The sequence below is a fragment of the Sesamum indicum genome, linkage group LG2 (assembly GCF_026168435.1).
Source record: "Sesamum indicum cultivar Baizhima isolate 11 linkage group LG2, ASM2616843v1, whole genome shotgun sequence".
Classification (NCBI taxonomy): domain Eukaryota; kingdom Viridiplantae; phylum Streptophyta; class Magnoliopsida; order Lamiales; family Pedaliaceae; genus Sesamum; species Sesamum indicum.
The window spans coordinates 17,321,283-17,342,519 of NC_142658.1; the positions used below are offsets into that span (position 1 = coordinate 17,321,283).

A 21,237-nucleotide genomic window follows, 5' to 3' on the forward strand; every position below is an offset into this window, starting at 1 on the left:
CTTTTGAATGTTCAATATAACTTTACTAATACAATTTAATACTTTTTCACAATATGCTCATTAGAATTTGTTTGTTTGGCATCTTTTGAAATTTGCTAAATGTATTCTATTTGTATTCCACTTCAATATTAACTTTTCCCTTTATTCCTTTTATGTTCATCATATAAATTTTGGTGAGATACAACAGTTAGTGTGAAATACGATTATTCTTATTGTAGATTGATTGCTTTTTAACCATAAAAATGCAATTGATTGATGGAAAAGTGAATATCATCGCTCATGCAATAATAAATAAATAAATAAATCCATATTAAATAAACATATACGTCAAAACGAGTAAGTAAAAAAAAGTCTTTTCCAGCTACCAAAATCACAAGACAGGAAAAAAATATTAGGACCTTATATAAATTTATATAATAATTGCTTATTAATTATGATTTAACTTTTAATTTTCATACTACTTGAAAATTTCCATGGAGGAGTACCAAATATTTGAACTTGATTTGATCATACTGCTCGAGAAATTCTAATTTAAGTTTGGATTCATTAGATCGGAACAAATAATATAACAAATACAATACACTGATCGTGTGGATAGTGAGAGTGACCAATCACATGACAAGTGTATCATATTTATTTATATAATTAGTTTTATTCCATCGAACCTGATTTGTGCAAGAATTTTCCGTATTACTTTGTTTCTCAAAACCATGGGACCCTCCCAAAATAATGTCATTTAGCTTTAATGAAGAGAAGGAATAAAACTACGAAAATAGTGGGGGAATCAAGAACGGTACAAAGAGAAAGAGAAAGGAAAGTGTGAAAAAAGCAAAAAACATAATGCTAATACAAATAGGTTCTTGTCAAGAAATCTGCATTGGGTTTTATCAGTCACTCGTTCCCACAGATTTGTAGGGCACCCACATGAACTTCTCGTTGCCTAAAGTCTTTGGAAAGATTCAATATGTTTCAACTTTTTCCTTTGTTTTTGTCTATGGGGCTTAGACTGAAAACAGTATCCTATACCTATGGCAAAGACTTGGATTGGACAAAAAGTTGGACATGTTTACTGCTTTAAGTGACATTGATGTGTGCGAATGACAGGGAAAATTTTCACTTGTTTTAGTATGATTATTGTTTCTTAGGGCATCTTTGTGTATGTTGGGTATGAACATTTTGCTTCATTTCTCATTTTAATATGCTCGAGGTGTTTAAGATTAGGGAATATTGTGTTGTGGATTTTGGCTTTATTAGATAGTCGAATGTTAGAAAATACGGATCTTGACATGTTTTGTAATAACAAAAGAGTTTGAGGCTTTTGTGTAAATTTTAAGACTTTAGGGTAAAGCCCGCGTCATATTAGAATAGGAGAAAAGGGTTAATTGTATTTTATAACCTCTTACGAAAATATTAATATCCATATTATTTTTACAAATACAAAAAAATGGCAACGAGACTCTTGAATTTTTAAATAGAAGCTCACTATCTCCCGCGTGAGGGAGTACGTCAGGGAGTTAATTGACTTCCTTTCTATTTTTTTTCTTTTAAGAAGAATTTTTTTTATTATTATTATTTTTATAGGAGGTTTTATTGCATTTAACGCGGGAGAAAATATAGCAAATTACTGAACAAACGGTGAGCACCAGAATTGTTGGACTTGATGATGGGTTTATTTGTTCGGATCAATTGGATTTTTCTATTTTGAGGTGGAGTCTTACAGTAGTTTTCTAAACTCGTTAATTATGAAATTATTATTAAGACAACATTAATGATCGAAAATTCTGATTCAAAAATTAGATTTATATATATATTTAATTATATATATTTACTGTGCCATATACAATATAGGTGGCAAAAACAATAATTCTAAAAATATAGGTGGCAAATAATAATCTACAGTTAATTAATTCTTACAATTAGAAGCCTTCGGCTGCTGAAATTTCAAAAGTCGTCATTTGTTGAGTGGACAAAATTAAGATTTTTTTTTTTAATTTGGAATTTTTGTTAACTGAGAAGTTTTCTACCTTTTATCCGCTATACTGGTGCTTAAATTTAAATTTATACCATGTATATAATTATAAATTATAAAAATAAAATTATTATTTTATATAATATAGTTTTAAATAAAAAACTAACCCTCATCAGCGCCCCCACCCCCACAAATCCATCCCCCTTGCCGTTACCCACGTCTCCCAGCAAAGGTGGGTGACGTTGCTGTCGCCTAGCGCAGGGCGAGGGGATGGATTGGGGGAGGTTCCGATGGCGAACGGGTGAGGTTTATTTTTTAATAAAATTTGTAATATATAAAATATTATATTATTTTTTTATAATTTATAATTATTTATAAATAATAATTTTATCTTTCATAAATTTATATCTTTATATTTTTTGTAATGTTCATAATACCCTTAAATTGATTTTTTTTAAATTCTTTTTAAATTGATGACTTATTGTGTTATATATTTTATTCTAATTCATGATATATTTTAAAGCATGTAAGATTATTTATTATATATACATAAAGACAACGCGCCACGTCAACTAATATATTATAAATTCAAAATTTGTTTTCATGGAATTAGACGTTTTTTTTTTTTTTCATGTAAGCACTTACATAGCAAAGTATAGAGAAAAGAAAATATCCAGTCGTAAAATAACCCAAAATAAAAAAGTGTTTCAGTCTTTTTTTCCACATCATTGTTTATACAACAGGAATTTTTTTTCCGTGTAATTAGCGCTTACGTCGCAGAAAAAAGTAATTAAAAAAAAAGCTCGATGATCAAAAGCCCCAAAAAATTTGCGCTAGTTTTGTCAACTTGCCACCTTTAAAATTTGTTGGCCGGAGTCCTGCAATTACAAAAAAATAATTTATTGTAGGTTATTATTTGTCACTCTTATATTTTGAAATCCTTTTTTTGCCACACTTTATATACACGATAATAATACAATAAAACTTATATATGTGTACAAAAAATAATATAGACTCTAATGATATATACTCTTTGTTAATAAAATCAGGACGTTGGATTCCCAGTGGGGATAGTAATGTGTGTAGCTAATAACAGGCAAGATCTAGGTCAAGATTTGGTGGAATATACATCAACTGGAAACCATTTTTGGGGAAAAAAAAATTAACAATAAACCCCTTTCTCATTTTCGAGATGTTGCAATCATGCCTCAAGCCCAATTAAAGTTTACCATTAAAATTATATATTTAGCATTTAAGCAGGCATCAAATCTTATACTTTCTTTTGTCTTGATATACTTCGTGGAATCTGTGAAGCCATTACATGAACACCTGGCCTACCCGTCAGCCTATAATAGTTGTGGATCAAAAAGCACAAGTTCCGGCGACGAAATTCGAAACGATATGACCATCACAAGTTTTGTTTCATTTGGGTAGGAAAAATCCAACAGTAATTGGAGTTAATGTTTTCATAATCGAATCGGAGATCGAACTGATTAAGTTATCAAATTATTGGGATTCTGATATGACCGATCAGGTTGGATAAAAAATCGATTGACTTGCACCTTATTGTTTATATATATACACATATCATACATCAATATATATGATATATCAATATTTGGTTAAACAAAAAAATGAGAAAAATAAAAATAAATTTAGAAGAAATATACTATCCAATTTAATATAATTAATGCATAATTTCATTATAAATATTGACTGAAATAGACAAATAATTAAATAAAAGTAGTCAAATTTATTATAATTTGTAAAATCATTATACTTTTTGCCTTTTGAAGTTGACATATGAGAAAACTTGGAAGTTTGGATGAACTTTAAGGGCTTGAGGGTTGAGGCAAATCCAAATTGCAAAATGAGTAAGGAAAACCCTATACTTTCTCTCCTTTACTATAACGTTTTTTCAACTATATTTTCTTAAATAAGTCAAACCCAATCTTGACCAATTATTAGACGGACTAATTTTGACCAGTGCGCACTGATTTTTTTTTTTTTTTTGCTAGTTGTTCTATACTTATGAATCAGATTCCGAATGCATGGCCAATTCCTGATCGAACTGACTGGTCGAGGCTAGTTATGAAAAAATTTATTAGGGTCACAATATTGTAGGACTTTGCAATGGAAAATGCGGTGTCTAGCTTCTGGTATTTTTGTCCACTACTTTGTGGCAGAGTTTTGCGTCGACAATTCAATCACAAATTTGTGATAGAAATTACGATAATTTGCCAAATCAAGTTGTAGTGCCAATAATTTAGTTATTAATATAATTTATAGAAGAAACAATGTGAGTTAGTTCTACAAATCTCAAAAAGTGATTTATGGCTAGCACAATTTTCTCGCGTGACTGAGAGTCCTTTTCCTTTCGAATGAGGGTTTTCGTGAGTTTCTCTGATTTCTTGGAGATCGACGACCTAGGTTTAGGTTTTCATGTCTTCCTTTGAGGTCTATCCAATTCTATATTGGATCTCGTTTATCTGGCCACTTGATCGTATGACATGCAACACTAATCAGGTTTAAGTGAATAGGATTTCAAGTCCTTAATGATCCTGGCTCTTTTAATTCTTTTTGTTTCATCATAGTGCACTTGATGTCTCTATCCTTCAATTTTCTTTTGATTACTTTAGAATTTCCATGATATTGCCATTCTCGTTTCTTACTACGTTATTTTTTTGTGTCTTTGGTTTTCGCTGATTTTGTCTTTGCAGTGGGCAGGATTTCGTATCTGATTTGTTGCCCCCACCCTGGTGCAGATAGGCTGTACTCCAATTTTGAGACATCCAATGGAGGAGGATCTAACAATAAATTTATGGACATGAGGATGGATACAAGCGGTTTTTTCATGGTTGGGAAAGTCATCATATGGAAAACCCTAAATTTTGAAGCCTTTTGTTCTACATTGATTTCGGTTTTAATCTAATTTGTGGTCTTCATATTAGGGAAATTGAGGATGATAAAACTTTCCTCCATTTTCAGCACCAACTGGACAGTAAGAGAGTTCTTGATATAAGCCCGTGGGAGAATGAGAAGGCGCTAGTGGTTCTGCAAGAGGTTGAAAGAGATGAAAATCCTTTACATTTTGAATTAGACTGATTCAATTTCTACATAGATGTCCATAATTTGTTGATGGGGACGATGAAAAGTGATGTGGCTACATTTATTGGGAATTGTCTAGGCAGATCTCAAGATTTAGACTTGGATACTTCAAGAAATTGGTGGGGATCAAGAATACGTATGAGCGTTAGCACCAATATTATGGAGCCCCTAACTCAAGTTCCTAAGATTTTGTGTTCGATGGGGTGGGGGGGGGGGAATCTTCTCATCTTCCCTTATGAGCGGCTCAAGAAATTCTGCTACTTGTGTAGAAAACTAGGGCATCTAGTCCGTATGTGTGAGACACAATTGGAACTAGGGTTTACTGATCCAAGTGATGATTTTCCATAAGAGGGTTTGCTTCGTGCTGTATCGGGGAATAACTCTAGACAGGGGGTGGCACCATCAAGTCGTATGCTAATTTATCTCAAGCAATTCATAGAGTTCAAAGGATATCCAACTTTAGCCCTCACAAACCTATTTCCCACACATGCCTTGATCTCAATGTGTAACCAGATCTCGAAGTCTATAAAAATGGAGTCATTTAACTCACGAACCATACCTGACCTTACTTTGATGCTACCAACAAATAATTGTTATCTGTGTCCCCCTACCCAATTATTACTCGTCCCTATACTAGGTAACATCGACCTACTAACTCAGTTAGCAAATGACTAAAAAAACATCCAAAACAAATTCATTCCCAGCTAGAAGGAAATTTGTCTACCCCTTTGAAATGACAAACATCAAAGATGAATCAGACATATGTTGAGATACAACTTAAAATTTGTGGAAAGAAAAATATCGATCCAATAATTAAGACGTCAGAGGTTGTTGGCAGCCCCGCCAGATGACATGAAACTCTTAATCTAGAACTATCAAGGAATTGGTGGTGCTTTGACAATACATGGGTTGTGCCACCTCATTCGTGCACACTGTCCTGAGGTTGTTTAACTAATTGAAACAAAATATTGTCAGAGTAGAATTGACTTTCTCAAGATGCAGTTAGACATGTATGGGTTTGGAGTGGATAGGAGAGGAAGAATGGAGGGATTACATTATTTTGGCTTAAATCAGTTTCAGTGCAGGTGCAGAATTTTTCACATAATCACGTTAATGCTATAGTTGGTGGTGGGGATGGCTCTTCAGGATGGCGATTCACTAGAATTTATGGAGAGTCAACGCAAGTAAATGGAAGGATACTTGGTCTCTTTTTTTATGGCTTCACTCAATGTCATGACAAGCATGGTTGGGGGGGGGGGGATTTCAACAAAAAATTATTGGCAATTTGGAGAAAATCGGTGGAAATTTGAGGGCTTCTTGACAAAAATCTGATTTTAAAAGGCTATTCAGGAAACGAAGCTAAATGATTTGAGGGTTTTGTTGAGAAATATTCATGTGGTGTAATAATGAACTAGAGCTGGAAATGATTCGCGAAAGGATTGACCGAGTATGTGGGAATTAGGAGTGGATACAGAAAAGTTTGAATGTTCAAGTGACGCTTACTCAACGATTTGCCTTTGCTCATTAATTGATGCCCATAATTATTCACAATACTTTCGCTTTGAAGGTGTTCCGCGTTGAATCAACATGGATAAACCCACCAGAAAGTGAGAAGATCATCAAGAAATTTTTGGGAGATTCATGACCTTACTGAAACAAAATGCTCTAAAAGGGATGATCGATCGATGCAGTTAGTTGCCAAGGCTTTCAGACAAAAATTTCAATGCTATAGAGTTTAGGAAGAAGGTTAATAATCCGGAGTTCAAGATTGCAGATTTTTTAGGAAAGAACATCTAGATTGAGAGTAAAAGCATGAAAGAAGCTCTTATGAAAGAATTAGAGGAACTTATCTTAGAGAAGAGTCTTTTTGTCAACAACAAGCAAAGTCTTATTGGATGAGAGAGAGGGACCAAAACACAACCACATTTCCACTCCAAAGCATCTAGATGTTTTCATACTAATTGGATTGAGAGATTGAAAGATAATGATCAGAATTAGCTGATGGAAGGGGGAAGGATTCAAAAACTTATATTAGAACATTATTAGAGTGTCTACTACATAGATTTTCCTTTGGAGGACGTCAAAAAAACTGGGGTTGTAGGTTTGACGGCTAGGGTACACGAGCCTATGAATGAAAAGCTGTTGAGACCTTACACTATTAAGGAGGTCACGAGTGCCATATTCCGAATGACTCCTCTCAAGGCCCTCGAGTCGGATGGTATGCCTCATATTTTCTTTTAACACTATTGGCATATTTTAAAATTTGATGTATGTTGTATTGCACATTCTTCGTAAATATTATATCTATTAATATTTTAATCACACAAACATCGTTCTTATCTCTTAGTATAAACTTCCAGAATCAATGACCTAGTTTCCCCCATTCAACCTATGTAATGTACTCTACAAGATCGTTAAAAAATCTCAACAAACCAATTGAAACCATTTCTTGATAATATTTTCTTTCTTTATCAACTGGTATTCGTCCTTGGTAGATTAACCACGGGTGATGTGATAGTAGCTTATGAAGTGAACCATCATCTTAGAACCAGATCAAAAGGAAAATAGGTCACATGACTTTTAAACTCATGTTAGTAAAGCTCAAGATAAGCTGGAGTAGTTTTTTCTTCGGCGAGTCCTCTTAAAATTGAGCTTTCATAGTCGAATCGTTGATCTCATAATGTTTTTTGTGTCTACTATGTCCTATTTCTTTATGTTGAATAGTTCAAGTCTTAGTTATCTACATCCACAAAGGGGACTCTAACAAAGAGTATGTGTACAGAAGCTCTTAGTTCACTTCTAGAACAGGTGGATACTATAAGTCAATATTTCTTTATGGGTTCTGAAAGTGTCACACCTATTATTTGAAGAAGATACCTTCATCTAGTGTTGATCATCTAAGGAGGCAATTCGAGCCATTCATGATGTTTTGCAGATGTATGTTGCAGCATTCCGAAACAATAAACTTAAATAAATAAGTTGCATTGGTTACCAAAAATACGGATTAAGGAGTATTGACGAGTTTGTCTGCAATCTTGGGATCCAATTTGCAACTAGTCATGATGTCTACATGGGGTTTCTAGAGGTGGTAGGCCGATCGAAGAGGGTTATGTTTGTGTCTCTCAAAGATAGAGTTAGGGCAAAGATTAGAGGATGGCAGAACAAACACTGTCTCAATCTGGTCATGAAGTCTTTATTAAGGTAGTGACCCAAACTTTATCGACGTATGCTATGAGTGTGTTTGACTTCCAAGTATCGCATCTGAACAAAATTGAGACTCTGATTGGGCCTTTCTGGTACATAATGGGGATTCACACAAAATCTACTAGGTCACTTAGTGAAAGTTGTGTAGTCGAAATATAAAAGAGGATTAGGTTTTCCATCACTTAAGAACTTGAACACCATCATGCTTGGTAAGCAATTATGGAGATGGTGGCAGAAATCGGATGGTTTAGTAGCGCGCATTCTTAAATCGCGATACTATCCTAACATGAATCCACTAGAGGCTTCAATCGGATCCTTCCCTTCATTGGTATGGAAATAGTTTGTGCGGATTGTAAATAGAAGTAGGTGTGGGGCCGAAAGTAAAAGTTTGGGGTGATTCATGGATCCTAGGGAGTCTACTTTCAAAATTGTCACTCCAGTTCTGGTGTGCTGTGAAAATATTCGTGCTGAGGCACTAATTAATCCATTCATTAAGCAATGGGGCTTTCGCATCATTGACCATCTATTCTAGAAAGAGGATCGTGACTAAATCCTCTTAGTCCCTTTAGGGTGGAATTGTCCTAATATCACCCAATGCACTAGGCATCTATGGGCTTCTACAAGTCATGTCGGTCTATTTCCTAGCATAAAACCTTCACATGAAAGGATTCCTCTTCAATGGAGACTAATGCATCGTGGGGATTTATGTGGTATTCTCGTGTCCCTTATAAAGTGCAGATGTTTGCCTAGAGTTTGGCTTTGGATGCGTTTCCTACATTGACAAACTTTGGTTGGACGAAGAGTGGATTTCGATGAGTATTCTGAGATTAGTGACACACCCAGTCCAAAACATTGGAACATATTATCCTCCAATGCCATTTTACACAGAAGTCTAGGGAATGTTGAACATACGTTGGGACTTAATATCAAAATGGCCGAGTATCAGGGGAAGGTTAGTTTCGGCTTATGGTTGAAGAACTTCAGGGGGTTGAATTTGAATTTTGTATTGTATTTTTCTAGTTCTTATAGTGGGCAAAAGAATAAGAGGGTAATGAAAACAAATAGAGATCTTACTAGGTGTCGTATTGATTATCGCCCATATCTATCGGCTTATCAAACAACATACAGACAAAGGATTAGGAATTTCAACGAGAGAAGTATGCTTTATTGGAGGCATTCACTTGTGGGGGTGATTAAAGTAAGTGTTGATAGTGCTATTTTGTAGGAGTAGGAATTATTGCAAAAGACTCTATAGGCCAAGTGGTGGTATGACTAATCACGCGATATAGGGAACATCATCAACAAAGGATGTTGAATGGTTGGTTATTTGAGAGAGCTTCAACCTTGTTGGTCGAAGGGGATAGCAGAAGCTGGTGATTGAGAGTAACAACCTGTTGATTATCCAGTGACTGTGTTCACAAACTGATGATAATTCATTTTTCAGTCCTTCATGTCATGACATTCATACTTTATCTTTAATTTTCGATCAAACTTCTCTTTTGTCCGTAGAGCACTTAACACTGTAGCTCATAAGTTAACTCGTGGAACTAAGACCTTCGAGAGGGTCTTTCCTTCACTAGCTCGATTGTTTCCTCTTTCTTTTCAATCGTTTCTACTGACTTGGTTTAATGATACCTGATTTCCCTTTCAAAAAGAAAAAAAAAAAAGAAGAAGAAGATGGTCTGTGACAATATTTGTGATGGAATTGATATAGATATTCCCATAGAATTTGTAATGAACTTCTAATATTTATTTTTTTATTTAATTAAAAATAAGTATTTATAGAATGCAGTAGTTGAGGCATTAAAAAAATATTATTAAAAAATAAATGATGTGAAAAATTGTTAAAAATTAAATAAAATGATCCCAAGTTATCTGCATGAGGCTCGCTTCATCAATACCTGGATCCGTGTGTAGCCTTGGAGAGGAGCCAATTAGGACAACAATAGGAGGCTTGCTTGGAGGCTGATGGAACAATGTACCAACGGCCACCAAATACTTGGAGCACTTCATCAAACCTGCTCTGTATATTGAATATTCCTGACAACTCTTATTGCAATTCCTCGACTTGTTATCCCATTGTTCCAAGTGATTGTTATCTCCCAGCGATAGAATGGAAGTGCTAAGATAACGGATGATCAAGGTGGATGGTGGTTTGGGCTATCCCAGGATTGGCACAGACCAGTCCCGAAAAACCTAGTCCAAGACCGACCTACTACTATTCATGGTTGGTCCTGGGCCTTTAAATGAGTCCAAATTGAATCTATTTTTAAACCCAAACCAAACACATGGAGCAATCCGATTGATGGTCAGAAGTATCTATTTAATTTTTTATATAAAATTAAGGTGTTTTTTGCAAGGGATAATTTCACTTTTCATACCAAAACTATACCCTAATTTCAGTTTTAGTACCGCATGTTTTCAAGTCATCAAAATTGGTATCCGAATTTAATGATTTTTATCCACCTGAATACCCCCGGTTATGTGGACCGTTAAAATCAATGTTAAATCCATTTTTGGAAGAAAATTTAGGCAGTAGATTGTCTAATTAACGGCATTTTTTGCTACCATTTCATTCACCACACAAATTAGAGTTGAAAGAGTCAAATTGAGAAAAAATTTGCCAAGAATGATGAATAGAAACAGAAACTGAAAATAGACTAACGAGCAATGGACAATTACACTTGTCGACAACAATACTTAAACACTTAATTAAATCCCTTCATCAATTTTTAAAACTAGCTCAACAATAAGAGTTCTACTAACAGTCTAAATATCAACAATTCATGTCCAACTGAATACACTAGCAACAAATACAAACAAATAAATAACACAGGCCTAACAACAATAGTTTTTCATTTATCATAGCTAGATTGTCCCTTTTCTGTTTGTTGAGTACCAAGGACCGCCCTCGAATTTAGGAGGGTGATAAAGTTCATCCCTCCTCTCACGATAACCAGAGAGTTGATCCTTGAAGAATGAGTAAACTATAAAACTGCAACCAATATAAGATGATGAGAGTTAGATTACTTGTTATAGGAAACGAAAAGGTGATTTTTTTTTTTTATTATTATTATCAAACTCCGACTACACTTACATTTTCATTAACTAATGAAATATTACTTGACTTGCCAACTAGCTTCAATTTCATATTTTTGCTTCCAGCTTTCCTGATCTAAAACACGAAATCCCACGTTATATATGATAACATAGTAAATAATAAGTGAAATAGATAGATTTGCAACTTACAGGCACTTTTTTCCATCTTGGAACTCTTGTTGCAGGTTGTGAAGAAGCAAATTGTGCATTGAAAGGCTCCAAAGATATCGATTGAGTATGCTAGCTCTCTTGAGTGCTGGGGGGTTGAGATGTCCCAATAGGCATCTCTTCAGCCTGCCCACTCTTCTTCTTACATGTCCTAGCATTGTGCCCTACAACTCCACATTTGCCACATTTTAGACTTTTCGGACACTTCTTCAATCTTGTTGTGTTGGTTGTAGCAGGTGGTTCATCAGGCTGTCTTTGTCTCGTTTTGTTTGGCCTCCCAGGTTTGTTTTCATTCTTGGGTGGCAATGGTGCGGTAACTCACACATTAGCCAAAGTCTAGCACCATTTACTTCTTGGATTCATGCTCATAGCACCTCAAATAAGTACTCACCTTGCAGCATAAACACAAAATATGGACAAAGCATTTCAAAAACAAAAATTGAAACTAAAAAACTGAAACTAAAGACTGAAGAAACAGATACAGAAACTAAAAACCAAACTTTTTTACCGACCTTGGGGAACTAAAAACCTCCAAAGGAGGCGGCGAAAGCTTATTCGGAAAAGAAGCTCGAAACTAACATCTTGATGAGAGAATGAGCGCTCTTCATTTCTAGACCAAATAGCTGATATATTTTGTCTGCAAGGGATACCTGTTAAATCGCATCTTCTACAACTGCAACTTTTACTCAATAGGTCCACATTGTGCTGGTCAAATGGACCCATAATTTTGAAATGCCAGTCATCTAATTTGATAAGATACATTTTGGTGCCTCTTTGATATTTTTGGCTAGGACACCTTTTATTTTAGGGCAGAACAAGACATCCCGTTTTCTAGCTTTATCCCTATTCACTTGCATCCTAATTGTCAACAAGTTTAATGGTCTCAAGCAATGTGATGATTGGTTTGCCCCGTATAGGAAGTATGAATGCATTGAATGACTCACACATATTATTGAACAAAATATCACATTTTGGTAATGTGCTAAAATGTGACCTAGACCATTGGTTTGCTGGCTTTTCTACCAACCACTTGTATGCATTTTCATCCAACTCCTTCAATTGCTCCATTTTGACTTTGAACTCTTCAACTTATAGCTCGCCAAATCTCCAAAATTTTTTGCGATACCAATAACCCTTCACTATATAAATGGTGGGAAGCAATTTTTTGTGGTCAATTTCTATTACAAATAGAGGAAAAATGGGGACGAGTATTTGGGGATTTAGGGCTTTTGTGAGAGAGAAATGAGAATAACCTCTGAATCAAAAGACAGGCAACTGATTTGGAAGAGAAACACCCTTCCAGCTGGTCAAGTGGGTCATGTGTTCGGTTGACCGTTAAAACACGGGGGCATTCAGGTGGATAAAAAATATTAACTTCGGGTACCAATTTTGATTCCTTCAAAATATGGGGTACTAGAATTGAAATTAGGGTATAATTGGGGTATGAAAAGTGAAATTATCCCTTTTTGAAACAATTACTTAAATTTATTGTTGTCTTATAGAATAAATAAATAAAAAATCAAATCACACAAAAAACTATAATTAGAAAAAAAATATCTAAGATTGTATAATGAGTTTAAATAATAATTTGACTACAAGCTTACAATAATAAACTTAGATAAGAACAAATTCAAAAAGGACGTATAATAAAGTTTGAAAAACAAACAAAGAGTATTAATGAGTTAAGGTACTAAAACTTTAGAATTAGAACAATAAAGATAAAAAAACAAAACTTTTAAAATTTCAAAAATATTAAAAACAAACTACTAGGAACAGTCAATTTTAGAGGAATATAATAAAAATTATATGTCATATATTATTCTTTTAAAAAAAAAGGCCAATACGCCCGGTCTAAAAGACGGTAGTACTCCTAGGCCACTATGGTCCACTACAAATCTTGAACTAGTATAGGGGCATAATGGGCCTTCTACTCCATCATGATCTGACCCTTCTTGTGTCCACCTTTGGTTGTTACCTACATCGCCCCCACATTAGGTGGTATGCTTCCAGCAGACCCAACTTCATCCCAAGGGTCTATAGAATTATTAGGTGATGGAATCTGCTATAATGCACCTTGTGCGTTCTTAGAGGTATGCCTGTGAGCATGAGCAAGAGCAAGAGAGGGTGAGAAAGGAAATGTTGTAGCTAGAAATGGTGATAGGCTTTCTAGCTTTGAAATAAATGTTGTAGCTCTCCATCTCTTGTCATCAACCAACCCACTATTTACAGACCACCTTGCAAGACCAATTTGTTTTCTTCAACAGTTGAAAAGGAAGACAAATTTGTTTGTTCTTCTTGCTAAGAGTAAGATAAATTTATTTTTTTATCTTTTGAAGAGAAAACAACTTTATTTTTTTTTATTTTATGAAGAGAAAGACAATTTTTGTTCTTTCTCTTATGAATAAATTAATTTAACTCCTTAAATTCATTGACATATTTTTCACGACTATTCCAATTAATTTATTCCAAAAATTGTATCATGAAATTTGTGTATGACCCTTTAAACTCACAATGCAGCTTGATTTGGGTTTGTATCGTATATAATTTAATTGACTAATTTGTTCAGATTAATTAAATTATATTTAATTAATTACCCTTGATAACCCTTTAATCTAAGAGTAGCCGTTGCACACGGGAGGCCACTTAATTATGGTCAATGACATTAGAGAATAGGTGAATCATCGTTAATCTATAATTTAAGAGTTCCATGAAAATACAGTCTTTTATCTAGCCAATCTCTCGATCGATGTTTAAGGCATGGAATCATAATCGGTTCTCATCTAGGACTTCAATATCTATGTAACTACTCTACATTTCGCGATTCTGTTATCAACATAGAAAATTCCTTTCTTATTTGATAAACTACTGTGGCCAAGGGTTTCGAAAAACACAACGTAGAAAACGTAGGAAATTCTTCATTGTCACATTATTAGCGACGGATCCTATCTTGAAATTGACCAATCTCCATTGATGTTCTGACTATATCTGAAATATGACTTTTTATAACTAGAAAGTAAATCATAGTTGCGTTGACCAAGATCAACTCATAGTTGTCCTATGCACAAGAATACTGTGGAACCTCAAGTTAAAAGACCACTAAGTGCACTATCATAACAAAGAAGAATCAAGTTATACTAACCATGTCTCGTAAGGCTTCCAGATGACATCTTCGATGGGCCAATAGACGGTATCGTTGAACACCTGCCTCATTGCCGCAGGTATCAAAATAGGCCCATCTGTAATACTTCGAAAGGAAGGAAAATAACAAGTTTCAATACAATACTTGTAAAAAAAATAATAACATGTCTTAAATAATAAATAATAAAATTCTTATCTTCGTTTAGTTGAGCAGAATGCCCTAAACTTTACAAAATTTATTATTGGGATCATTACATTTAGCAAATGAGCACGAACATGGTGAATTACTATGATAGCCTTGACCAATTAATATAGGTTGTGTAATTAGGATAAATAAGGGATAAAATAGTACTTTCCCCCTACCAACCCAAATTAGCATGAATTTCCACTAGTATACATAACCCCCCACCCCACCATTTCTCATTTATGTTCATGAAAAAAGATTGTATTAATAAACTCCAGTGCTAGTGTGAATCGCACCCAACTTAATACAAATTCAGTCGATCCCGTGTTTTGACAGTACAAATCATCTTCCTCTTTTATTATGGGTAATTATCAATTCCTCTCTTTCTGTTATTGAAATACAAAATCCTCTCTTTTTTTCTTTTTTCAGTAAATCGATTATAATCACATGATAAAATTTAATTTTTAACAATCAATATATCAACTATCAATACGGCTTATCTATAACTAACAAACAAGTAATAATAAATAGACCAACATAGACACGTTGATGGAAATTGGAACTATGCCCTTATTGTCATATTGCAATTCCTCTCTTTCACTAATTGCCATAATTGAACTAATTAATTGATTTAACAATGCATGGGTTTATCTGATTTATGATTGAATGTTTTGAGGTACATTACAACAAGAAAACCCATTTTTTTTTAATTTCACATTAATTTCTATCATAATTGTAGAACTCTAGCTAATAAACTCCTCAGATCGGCGACCTCATACCACATGTAGAACACGAGTACATATATGGCTGGTGTTGGGGTTAAATGCAACATGCCCCGGGAAAGTATAAATAGACAAAAAATAATAATAATAATAAGAGAGAGAGTAACATTACCGCTGACGTGGGAGGAAGTGATTTGTTTATTTTTTCTTAAAAGTTCACGGGTCGAATTGCTGTTTTTAACTTGTTGAAGAGTGTTTTGTAGTTATTAATACTTTAGAAAGGGCAATATTTAACCACAATTTTTTGTGATAAAACATGAGCATTATCCATAACTAACAATTTGTAAATACTATGTAACGGATCTGTGCATGGTTCTAATAATATGTTTTGAACTATGATAGTGATCCGAACCGACGTTCAAATTTCTTTATAAAAACAACAGAAAAAAACAAAAAGAGAAGGCAAAATTATAAATTTAGTTCTGTATGCATTAGGGGAGGTAAAATTGGTCTCATAATTATGGGATTAATAATTTTAGTCCTCTTTATTTTAAATTTATAATAATTTTGGTCCTTCCTATAAAAAAGGGCCAAAATTTACAAATAAACAATTGGGCTTAGTATTTCGATGACAAACATACCTCACTTACACAATCAACATTTTACATAGATGCTGAAGTAACAAACAAAGAAGAAATAAAAGAAGTTGACCAATGAGGAGGCCATGGCCCATTATAAAATTTAATTACGGTTAATTGTTATGGTTAATAAACAAATAGCCATAGCAAATAGTTATTGACCATAGCCACACAACGGTTGTTGGTCGTGGTTTTTGTGAAGATGGCCAAAACATTTGCCATGACTAAACACCATAGCAAATAATTTTTTCATGATGAAAAAGTTACTTTTTTACATTAGTTTTGTTAAATCGTAGCTAGTAGTAGTTATTTACTATAGTTTTTAGCTATAGCTATTGAAAATGTAGCCAATAGTAATTCTTTTAGTGACTTGGATGTTTTCGTTGATAGAAACTAATTTGAGGGATGTGTGTGCTGTGGGGAGGCTAGCATAGGGGTGATGGTCTGCTAGCAAGATGATCGATGGCGGCGGAGATACGGTTGAAAAACAATGGTGGGACAGCAAAAAAATGACAAAAATAAAAACAAAGAGAATCAACCAGATAGTTGACAAAAATTGATGGGCTTGGGTGCAATTAACTCACTAGAAGATGGGAAGTCGATTGGTGGCAGTCTTGAAGAGTGGGTAGGTCGAACAATGGTGAATCGTGAAGAGAGAGAAAATAGATTTAGATTTCAGGGCAAGACTATAATCCGCAACCAGGGATACGTCATTAGAGCACATGCTGTAATAGTGCTAGAATCAACATCGGACGGGGGGTTTAGTGATGGTGCACGTGATCGGAGACTCGCTACAACTTTCATTGGCAATGAGGTGGTGGGGGTGGTGCTTAATCGTCCTTTGCTACATCAGAATCCACGTAGGATACGGACTGTGTAAGTGATGCCCATTTGGATGCTGAAACTCTAAGCTCCAATTTAATTTATTATTTTTCGACTACTTTTGACTGGAAGGATCAAGATTACTACAAATTTGAAACATATTATGTGGTCAATTTCGCCACCTCTCCATACGTGCAAGACTAATTTTACAATTTTGTCCCAAAAAAAGATGAAAATCTGATTGCTAGACGTGGATTGAATGTGACAATGTGGTAGTCCATCCATATCTTTATTGCATCCACATTCTTTGACGACTCCTTAATTCTGAGAACTACAAGTTTTAAAGTTACATTGAATACCAGCATTATCTGGTCCAATTAGTCCATTCGTACTGCTATTTTGTGGCTCCATGGTTGGGTAGTAAATGAACATGTTGACCCATATGTGAGCTTAACGCTGAAATAGAAACTCATCATAGATAGTGACATTTTCATGTCGGTATGATTAGATCTTGTTATGCATTATGAGATATATAGTATATGGTAATTAGAGAGATTATTAAAAACAAAAAAAAAGTTTATGTCTGCAGTCATTTCGTCGAGTCGAGATGATAAGTTTAAAACTTCGTTTAACTTGAATTTTTATGTGTAAATATCAACATTTGCGTAATTTTTATTTATATGACTATATTATATAAGATTATGAATAGTTCTATCTTTTTTTTATTTTTTAGTTTTACTAAACTAATCTTATAATATACTAATTACAAGGGTAAGAATGTAAAATAAGACACATACCAGTTCTCATTAATCATATTAATTACTTTTGGTATTTATTATCTCCTATTATTTACTTTTATGTTTATTAACTACTGCTACTAATTATTTTTCATATTATAGTCAAATATGAAATAATTAGAAAATATAAGATAAATTGAAAGGACACACCACTACTTTTATCTCTATATTTATTATATATCCTACCTCTTTTTCTACTATTATTTAATAACGGATATTATATGTTTGAGTTTTTTGTGTTCCGACTGAAGAAGTAGAAGTTCTGGATTTCTTTTTTTTGGTTCAAGAATGTTAGGAAATAAAGAAGGAAAAAAATAAATTACAATCAATTACAATATTTCTAGTACTAAATAATAAAGACAAAGATAAAGAAAAGAAATATATGGTTCCAGATTCTTTGAATCTCCAAATCCAAATCCTAATATTCCCACTCAAGTTGGAGCATGGATATTGGAGTCAAGCAACTGGTGTAATCGATTAGTTCCAAGTGCTTTGCTAACATATCAGCTAACTGATGTCCAGAGGAAGTTTTCTGAGGGACCAAAATTTTGGATTGAAAATGTTGGCGAATGAAATAACAGTTAATTTCAATGTGTTTTGTTCTTTCATGAATCACAGGATTGGACAACAGTATGGATAGTCGATTGATTGTCACAAAATAAGTGCACTGGTGTGGAATGAGATATTTGCAAGTCTGACCATAACTCGAGTAATCAAAGTACCTCACAAGTTGCATGGTCCATAGCTCAATATTCGATTTTTGCAGATGATCGAGATACAACTATTTGATTCTTTGATTGCCAAGAGGTGGGTGATGATCCAAGAAAAATGATATACCCTGTTGTTGATCGTCCGAGTGGAGCTACATGTAGCCCAATCTAGGTCAGAACAAACTTTTAGAAATAATGAGGTCTCAAATGTGAAAAACAGACCTTGCTCTGGAGTACCGTTCAAGTATCACAGTAAATGGAGTAAAATATCAAGATGACATTCAAGCTCTAACATGTACTGGCTTAACACGTGCAGTACATAGCAAATATCAGGATGCGTGATAGTCAAGTACAAAAATCGTCCTACTAATCTCCTGTAAAGACCCAGATCTGAACATAATGGTATACTATCAGGGATATTGATCCATGGGAGAAGATGCGGGTTTAAATTCCATGAGACCACATTCTGCTAATTCATCCAAAGTATATTTTCTTTCAAAACGATTTTTGACAGCGATCGTGCAGCTTCAATCCCAAGAAAATACTTGAGTTTCCCAAAGCCCTTTCATGTAGCCTGTCTCAATCCATATAGTGATTTTTGAAATCGGCGTACGAGCTTCTTCGCCTTTCTTGAAAATCCTTATGGTATTCTCATATAAACTTCTTCTTCTAAGTCTTCATGCAAGAAGGCATTGTCAACGTCCAACTAATGTATGTCCCAGTTCTGAACAACAACTACGGCTATAAGACATCTCACAGTAAAGTGTTTAGCCACAGGAGCAAAGATCTCATGAAAATCAATCCCTTCAATTTGTGTATATCGTTCTGCCACCAATCGTGCTTTTATATTTGACTTTTTATACCTGATGCCCCCTAAACCTTTCATGGACTAAACCCACAAACAAAGCATGTCAGCCTAGTTGGCCCATAAGTAAGGAGGAAATGCCCATAGGCTTCCCTCATACTTTACTAAATTGGCAGGCCTAAGAAACAAGCCCCTTCCAGCTGGACACATCATTATATAGCTGGACGAATACGTCATATAGCTTGCCAACACAGCAGGACACGTCGTCCTATAATATCTCCACGTGGCTCCTAGTAGATTGATAGAAAATGAGCTGGGAACCTTTGAGTAACGGATTTTTGAATTTTCAGACAGACTTGGCATGGCTTGGTAAAAATAGTCATATCTCTTACAATATTTATCCAAATCACTAGTGATTTTTTCTGTATAACAGCCAACTCAAAGGGATTCTCAACGGTGTACAACACTCTACAACAGCCCCCATATCCTGCTCTGTACATGCCTATAAATAGAAGCCTTATGCAGCTATTTAGTAAACATCAACCCTTACTCTCAAATTCTTATTTATTCTCTCATTTCTCTCTCAATTTTAAGGAGATTTAAGCCTATATTTACACTACACACGAATATATGTATTTAATCGTTATTCTATACCATTATTCTCACTTTAATTCAAGTTCCCTTTACTCTTTTTCAGTAAATCAATTACTAACTTAAGCATTGGAGTTCTAATCTTTATTTTGCAGGGTTAGTCCCAAGTGATCTTAGGATTTTCCTTGAAGATCCTTAGACCTTGTGGTGTGGCAAAAAATATGCTACAGATTATTGGCAGGTCTGTGGGAACACTTGAGTTTTGACGTGAAAAAATAGTCAATTCAGACAATGGAGGTGACAACGGATCCTACAAGGGAAACTCTTCCCTCCCTGTTAGTCCTACTATTCCACCTGCAAATCCAACTTCATGAGCTTCTAATGCTCTAGTTCCCGATCTGACCTTAGGAGCTACCAATATTCTAGCTCCAGCTGTCAATCAAACAGTTAGACCTGTGGCTATGAATTCGCTCTTCTGTGAGCAGCTTTGTAAGTTCATCACAGAGACCATCAACTCGACCCTTCGCGGTTCTCAAGCTAGCAGAGAAGAACCCTCTTCCCAGGTGATGATGGTCATTGTGTGAGAACTTGTTTCAAAGTATGTTGAATTGTCTTTTCCATGAGATGTGTTATTTTCGTTGCACATAGTTACAACTTGCCTTGAGTGTGTTCAATTTTGAAGAGGAGACTAAAATGCTAAAATAATTTTGATTTTGCTCAAGACTAGCAAAAGATTAAGTGTGGGGGTATTTGATAAGTGCATAATTTGCCACATTTCAATGATAATAATGTCTCCTTTTACTGGCTAAATACTACCAATCATATACTTTTATTGCATTTTAAGCATGAAAGGCTTGATGGGGAGTAAAGATGGTAAATTGGAGCTAAAAATGGATTTTGAAGACATTTAAAGGAATAGGGAGTAAATTGCGGCAGATTCGCAGACTCGACTAGACGCGCCCAGGCTTAATGTTGCAATCAACTCTATAGGAAAAGAAAAGGAGCGAATTTTACAAAGGAAATAGAAATGATTGTTGATTAATTTTAGTAGGATCTTTTGATTGGAAGACTTGCTTAATGCAATGAATTGATTTGTTAACTTTCTAAGAGCAATCATGTACCTACCCTTCTTTTATGTCTAGATTCATGAGGTGCAATAATATAAATAGGGAGGCAGATGGTAACTCTAAATCCATCATTCCATCCATTATTCTATTTTTTATTCTAGCTCTTGACTCCTTTTAGTTTTAATACATTGCAAATTTGCTAATGGAATTCCACT

General features: G+C 34.5%; 1 pseudogene; it reads right to left on the reverse strand.

Moving 5' to 3' along the window:
- Window positions 1-10,918: 10,918 nt before the first annotated feature.
- On the reverse strand, window positions 10,919-12,616 carry LOC110011611 (uncharacterized; annotated as a pseudogene).
- Window positions 12,617-21,237: the final 8,621 nt, after the last annotated feature.